The sequence below is a fragment of the Oculina patagonica genome, chromosome 12, assembly GCF_052425735.1.
Source record: "Oculina patagonica isolate OP01 chromosome 12, crgOcupat, whole genome shotgun sequence".
NCBI lineage: Eukaryota > Metazoa > Cnidaria > Anthozoa > Scleractinia > Oculinidae > Oculina > Oculina patagonica.
This window is the reverse complement of record NC_135769.1, coordinates 15,381,141-15,388,649: the sequence shown is the minus strand read 5'-3', so window position 1 is coordinate 15,388,649 and position 7,509 is coordinate 15,381,141. Positions and strand designations below refer to the sequence as shown.

Sequence of the window (7,509 nt, the reverse complement as noted above, 5' to 3'; positions counted from 1 at the left end):
TTTAAAATAACACTAAACTAAATGAACTTGCTAAATCATGATCATTGAGATAACAAATTTTTCAAAGCAGTCTAAAAATCTCTTAAAAAAATAACTTGATTAATTATCTCTCAGTAATTATTTTTGGCTTGCATGATAAAAGTGGAAATAATGTTTATTCGAACTATTCACGACAAACTATTTATCTAGTTTAACACAAATAGAAAGAAAATTTATTGGCGGCCATAAAGGGAACCGGGGTGATTTAAAAATGTCTTTATTAATAATTTAAACCTTTGAGCGCTAATAACTTGGATTTACAATCGTCGCGGTTTGGAAGTCTTACGGAATGTAATAGTGTGTTCCCTGAGCGCTGTGATGAGTTTTTCTACCTTTATAGCTCTTGCAGTTTTTGTCAGTTTACCGACAAAAGGTCTGCCATCTAGCTTCCAAAATGCATGTGATAATGGGACTGCGTTTTCTCTGGTTTACTGGGAACAAAAGCCGTATATTTTCAAGGGCACGGGAGACAGCAAAATTGACGGCGCTTTGCCGGAAATCCTTCGCATCGTCTTTAAAGCGTGCTGTAAAACAAGCGCTAGCATCTCGGCAAAACTCATCGAATATCCAGCAGCACTGAGAGCAACGATCAACGATCACTCAACGGAGGTTATAATTCCAGTGGGGCGGAGAGTCGGCCGAGAGGAATCGATATTTCTTCACCCTTTTCTTGGTTTAATTGATTCGCCAGGGATTGCCCTCATTGCACAACAAAGTATCCCGGGAGAAGAACTGATGGCTGCGATTTTGGATTCTTGGCCTATTTTAATCTTCATCGGGATGTCGTTATCGCTCAGTGGAATTGTTATGTGGGCTTTGGTAAGAGGATTTATTCGCTTCAGCCAGTTTTAAGTTTAGTTTAGTTTTTAGTTTAATTCAGTTTAGTGCAGCGGATTTAATCGCGTGGTGTAGCTTAAGAGTTCTGTTAATTGTTGTTTGTTTTTCAGTTGTAATTCTGTTACGTACCTAAAAAAGTTAATAGACTGTCTCTCACAACGAAATGGCCTTTAGTGACTCAAAAACTGCTGTCGCAGAGTTCACGAACTTGCGAGAGTATTAAACTATTTCCTTTCTCTGCGCTGTTTTACTATACTTTATAAGGAATTTATTTCTGTGCCTTTTCTCTTCAAAGAAATTTTATTTCAAATTGTCACTTTCTGAAGGAAGTTTACATGCAATTTACTGGCAATTCAACTGCCAAAAACAAAGTAAGTCGATTTTTTTTTTCACGTAGGACTATCGTTCAAACACTGAAGAATTCCCCGAGTTCTTCCCTAGTGGAGTCTTTGAAGCTGTCTGGTGGGCTGCTGTTACTATGACAACGGTTGGGTATGTATCACTTCGTGTATGCGTCCATATTCTGTAAGTGTGTCTCTAAAGAGATAATACAAGCCTTGAGTTTGTTGAACTGCTTTTGAGACGATCATAATACGGTACCTTGCTGAGGAAAACCTCAGTCGGTAATACCATTATGATGAATTTCTGTGCGATCGGTCATGACGTAAGATATTCAGTAGGCGGTGGTTTGTCGATCCAATATTGAGCATTTTGTCAGTTGACAATTACTAAAAATTTAGCCACTGGACCCGTTGACATCCGCCATTGATAGTTGATTGCAAAATCTCCCTGGATCGTTGATTGAGGATTTATTTTTCTTCCATTTGACGTTTTATGGTTCATGCATGTAAATGGTCTTGTATTTAATCTCCTCGCGAAGCGCTCTTAGATGAGCTCGGTAAAAGGTTCGAAATAACCTGGCTCATCCAGTCTGATTTTTTCGATTTATTTTCCCTTCTTTTTATCATAAACATTATGATTACGGTTATAAATTCACAATTAAAATTATCAATTAAACTCAGTATCGATCCAATGGATACAGTCTCATCGTCACACTAACCCCTTATATGGCGACAGCCTGTAAAAACGCACGCTGTGAAGCCTTGTAAACCGGTTTGTTAAGAATGTTGGATGAGTGTTTTTTAAAGGAATCAGCCAGTAACATAGAATACCGTATCTTGCTCCACTCTCTATTCTTCATAAAACTCTACAGAAACACTTTCGCCATTTTACACAGATAAAGAAAACCCAGTCTTCTGTAATGTAATTTAAAATCCACGCCTCGTTACAAACTTGTTACCATTATGTTACGTAAACAGAACGCACGTTAGTTTGACTTCATTGTATTTTATTTGTTTAGCTACGGTGACAAGGTTCCTCGCAGTGTTGGTGGTCGTCTGTTTGGTGTGGTGTGGATTAATGTCGGTCTTGTTATACTCGCTATCTATATGGGTATGATCACCGCTTCACTCAGCAGTAACAGTCTCGAGCAAGTTAACAACATTTACGGAATGCCGGTAAACATACATTTCTAGTTTGCCGAGCCCTTTCAATCAGACATGCTGCAAAATGTCGCGCATAGCTGCGGCGAGAGTTTACAAGCTACGAAAACAAAATTGCGACGGTAGCCAGATCACTAAAGCTGTCAAAAACAATAAGTAAACCGCAGGTGTTAGCGTTTTTGTTCACAGGGTAGAAAATTTGGAAAATGTAACAAACCCGGCCGTCAGAAGGCAGAAAACGGCTAATAATTGTGCTAGGCCATTGTGTACAATGTTATTACAGATAAATGTTATACGAAGCAATTTTCCTTGCAACACGCAACGATGCGACTGAAAAATATTTCAAGCTACAGAGGGGATGTCGCGTGAAATCATCATCTTCAAATCTCCCGCAATTGAAGAACGCTCTCTGATTGGCTCATTTCAACAAATGTGCGTTACAAGTTGCGATTGACATGTCACACACCAACTTGCCTCGCGACGTAACAGAAAGCAGAGGATAGTTCAACTTTTCTTTATTCAACAACCACAACGTTTATTGCGTTGGAAGTTGCTAGGAAAATCGCCTTGTGTAACATGTCCTACAGTTGAAGGCGATCCTTTTTTTTAGGGGTTGGCCAAGACACGCGGTACGGTCGTTGAGCCGCAAAATTACACCGTGTGTCCTGAGTTTGGGCCGAGTGACGTGACAGAATATAGTGACTGTTGCCTTTCAGCACCGAACGAATTATAATAATAATAATAATAATAAAAAAAAAAAAAAAAAAAAAAAAAAAAAAAAAGCAGGGGCCCACACAAAAGGTGGCGTGGGGCCTTCCAAACTTTCTCTCTTCTTCTGGTTCCAGGTCGCAGTTATGAATGGCTCCGCTGAGCAGCAAGTAGCCATTTTACAAAACGCTGAAGTTCATGGTACGTTCCTTAGAGTTCACATGTTGTGATCTTGTTACCGACTCCGTGTCAATTTTTTTTTCTGATTCTGTGAACATGTTTTTTTTTTGACGTTTGATTTCGTCATATAATCTGGAACATTTTCGTTTTATCCTTTAAGAAATAACGTGTGTTTTACTATAAAGTAGGCGTGTTCCTCGTTAATTTGTAGTACACTTTTACGTTTTTAATAAGTGTACAAGAATACAGCTGACTCATTCGTTCAACGTGGCAACCCAAATTACTAGTTGGTTTGCTCGTGAATTCATATCTTTAAGGTTATTAGGCTCATTTAATCTCTTTTGCATTTTAGTAAAACGAAGTTACGATGAATTGTACAAGAGTGTTCAAAGCGGCGAAACCCGGATAGCCCTGGTGGATATCTTCAGCACTCCACAGCACAGCGCATACTATGATGAGTACAAGCTGTATGTGGCAACCGTCCTCAATGAGCCTGTTATCTACGGAGCGGTGTTACCCATGGGCACAGAGGCCATAAGGAAGTGCTTCCTGAGTTACCATAACAACCATCAGCTGGAAATACACGCGATTTTGGAAAAGTACATCAATGCAAAACAGGTTTGATAACCAGCTTACATGAGAAAATATTTGTTAGCAAGTTTTTTTAAATGGCTAAATTTAAAAAAGCCTGGCACCTGCTACGGAGAGCACGTAAATATTCAGTCATATTGTTTGGGAAAAAGGACCCTTTATATAACGACATTTCTTTCCATCTTCACATTCTCTAATGCTTGCAGATTTTCTGCAGTTCTGCATCTGTCCCCAAGCGGTATCATAAATGCCTGCGCTTTTGATCTCACTCCAAGCTGTCACTGTTTGTTAAGTAGTTGCCATAACAGGAAAAGCTGGGAGTCAGTATCACAGTCTGGAATTAAAATACAATCAACCTAGACCTGTCTTAGGATTTAAGTTTGTAGAGAATTTCGAGCAACTTCGAAAAGATTTCACTACCTATTAGACATCAAAGGGGTACTAAACGAAAAGAGTGACAAGGATTCCTTACGATTCTTTTTTTTTTTTTTTTTTGGGGGGGGGGGACTTATGGCGTTTTGGTGATTTGTCTGCGTTGTTTTCGTGAGTCATTTCCTGGACGTTTTTTGACGGTTGCTCAAGATTAAAATATCACACGATCTTTGAATTATACCTTTGTTTACATTCGATTTGTGTACAAAATTTGTTGTTGTTCTATTTCAGTATGGCGGTGACAACTCCAGCTCTGGTGCGGATTATTTTAAGGGCAGCCTGTTTGGTTACACTGTTTACGGCATGTTTGGTTTGTTTATGATCGCTTTAGCTGTTGGCCTTTTCTGGCAATATTACCCACGGACACAAAAGGAACACAATCTGCAAACCAGTCCAGGTAAGGAACAGCAACCAAAAACTTCTTCTTCATTTTAAGGATCAGTTTGCTGTTATATCTTCATGCTTAAAACCCCATATTCAACTTGTCATTCTCTTTTAAGAACAGGGCACAAGGCAAAAATGTACCATAAATATCAGACAAAAGCAAAAGATCTATCACGGAACCGTACTTGAGACAAAAAAAAGCTTTAAAACCTATTTGATTAAGACTTTTTGCTCTATGTTAATTTACTAGGAGAAGAACAAAATGCCAAACTTGATCTGTCCACGACTAAGATTGGCAAAGAAGAAGGTGATCATGACCATCACAAGGGCATACCATCAAACTGCAGCGAGCATACAGAGCGACTCATGGCCGCTCAAAGCGCAGAGGTCCTTGCCATGGAAGAGGAATTCAAAGCCTTCCGCAAAAACTGGGAAAAGAACTTCCGTGGCCTACAGGAGAGGCACCAAGAGAGAGCAAGAACGGTTATTTGAGCTCGATAATTTTGGCTACGAAATGTGAGGGAATTATGAACTACATAAAAGAAAAGGAGACTGAAAACACCACTAGAACACGATTTCATCATGTACCTTTTCAAATCCATGCACATTATTACTTCGCCTTTTTTTGCAAATTTAAGACATGGTTTTAAATATTCCTTCTTGCTTTGGTGTTGCTTTATGAGTTACCTGCAGTTTAGACTGGATTAATTGCGTTAAACACAATTGCAGTGCTCAAATATTTACCAATTCATTTTCCCTTGAAATTAAATGTAAGTTCAATCTTCACACAAGTTGGTGGTCTGTCTTGCAACAGTTATGCCGTGCCGTCTATTTTCCGAGCACGACAATTTTTAACACTGCGAGCGAGATAATGATGTGGCATGCAGACTTCCTGTAAACGACTCTTTGAGCGGAGGAGGTGAGCGTTCTTGCACCGACCAGGTGGCTCACACTTCAGCTCCTTTTTGCCGCTTTCTCGATCTGGCATGAAATGACTATGAGTATTTCTATCTGTGGCGCATCTAGGGGAGGGGTCTGGGTTTTTTAATGACTGCCCCCCGCTAAAACCTTTTTTTGGGTGTACACACACAGAAAAGGGCCCCACCTTAGTTCAAGATCTGGATCCGCCACTGCCTACTCCTACTGAATAGGATGCTAGTCCATTGCAGGTTGCCTTTCAGCAATCAATGTGCTATTCAATAATACCCTGGATAGACAAAAGCACTGATGGTGAGGGTTGAGTGTCCTGTCAAAGAACACAACACAATGACCCCGGCCAGGGGTTTGCTAACGTGACTTGCATTTGAAGAGAAGCTGACGTCATCCACAGTCAATGACAACAATGCTAACATAACTTGCATTTGAAGAGATAGCGTTATGGTATTAAAGTGTCTAAAGTTTAAGTTTTCCGTCGTTCGAACATAACATTAAGGTTTTGTTACACGGGACAACTTGCAACAACGATTTTTCGTGTAACGTAGTTTCGGGGACGATTGTTCGCGCAACTTTTGACTCGGCAACACGTTGCGAGTTTTTGAACCCAAGTCAAAAACTCGCTACACAAGATGTCGAATATTTAGAAAGTTGACTCGTGTACCAGGGTCGCCGTCGATTTTTCGCGCAACACCTTCCCAGAATTCTGTTAAACACGGCCTGGACGCGCGCGCGAAATGTTGCGAGTTGGCGTTGCGCTGAAAATCGTCTCATGTAACATGCATGTTGCCAAGTACAATTTGTACGATGTTGCGCGAAAAGTTAATTCGTTTAACATACCACGAATCGTTGACGCGGTGTTGCGCGAAAAATCGTTGTTGCAAGTGCGCGTGCGCTTTCCAAAGTGCCGCACGCGCAAAGGCTAAAGCCTTTTATGACGATGAGCCATTCATTGAGACGTCACGTTTTCGGTTTGCGTTTTTGACTGCCACATTCTTACCGAGCGGAGAGATTTAATTCATCTTATCCCGGTTGACACGGTTAATATGTGTCTTGCCCACTTGTTGGAGTGGGTTTTTTTTTGCCGTTCTCTAGATTCAACTTTTAGCAAACCTGACCAAACCTTGAGGGCTATTATTTTGTGAAGGTACAAGAGCAGTTAATCTCAAGCTTAGAATCTCCGGGAGATCTAACGGATCGGCCCCTTGGTAACAGAGGCATGTATTATCTTCCAAGAATTTGTTTTATTGCAATTTTTTAATGTATCCTTTGTGACTGGCTGGCTTTTGTAAGAACCTTAAACTTAATGCATGTTCACTGTACATGCATTCTGTTTCTTTGCAAGGACTTGCATTCGGTGGACACAAAAGAACAAGAAGCGATCAACTGCTATACAGGTCAGCAAGTGGAGGGCCTTTGTGAGTATCATAAAATATAAACTGAAAATACTCCGGTTTGTTGCATTTTTTCCGAAGGTAAAAGGATTTACACAGAAGTATATCCACGTTCATCAGTACTCATAAACTCACAAAAATACCCTAAACAGAAGTGGAGTAATGCGAACACACATTGAAATTGTTGCGCGACGTTATTCAGAAGTAGAACAATTATGCAATGTTGCACTGTGTCGGGGCCTTTATTACTCTCTTGGGAACAAGACATTGGAAAGTGGTTGAGGGGACGGCTCCTTATTCATATAAAGGGCAGCTATGATTACAGTATTACCTACACTGAAGTGAACGCGAGAAATCAACTGAGCAGCTTCCTTGTTAAGTTTTGAACCTTAATGGTGCAAAACAGTCATCTTATACGATCTGTACACCTTTCAACACACTTGCAGAGAATTCTTCTTTTAAAACTTGCGTGAGCATTTCTGATAAAATATTAAATATTTGCTTCTCCC

General features: G+C 40.2%; 1 pseudogene across 1 annotated transcript; it reads left to right on the top strand.

Annotated features, from left to right (window-relative positions):
- Nucleotides 1-57: 57 nt before the first annotated feature.
- On the top strand, nucleotides 58-5,453 carry LOC144631436 (uncharacterized; annotated as a pseudogene). The gene is made up of 7 exons (XR_013566736.1): nucleotides 58-858; nucleotides 1,274-1,368; nucleotides 2,237-2,393; nucleotides 3,224-3,287; nucleotides 3,619-3,884; nucleotides 4,521-4,686; nucleotides 4,924-5,453. The product of XR_013566736.1 is annotated as an uncharacterized LOC144631436 (transcript).
- The last annotated feature ends 2,056 nt before the right edge of the window (nucleotides 5,454-7,509 follow it).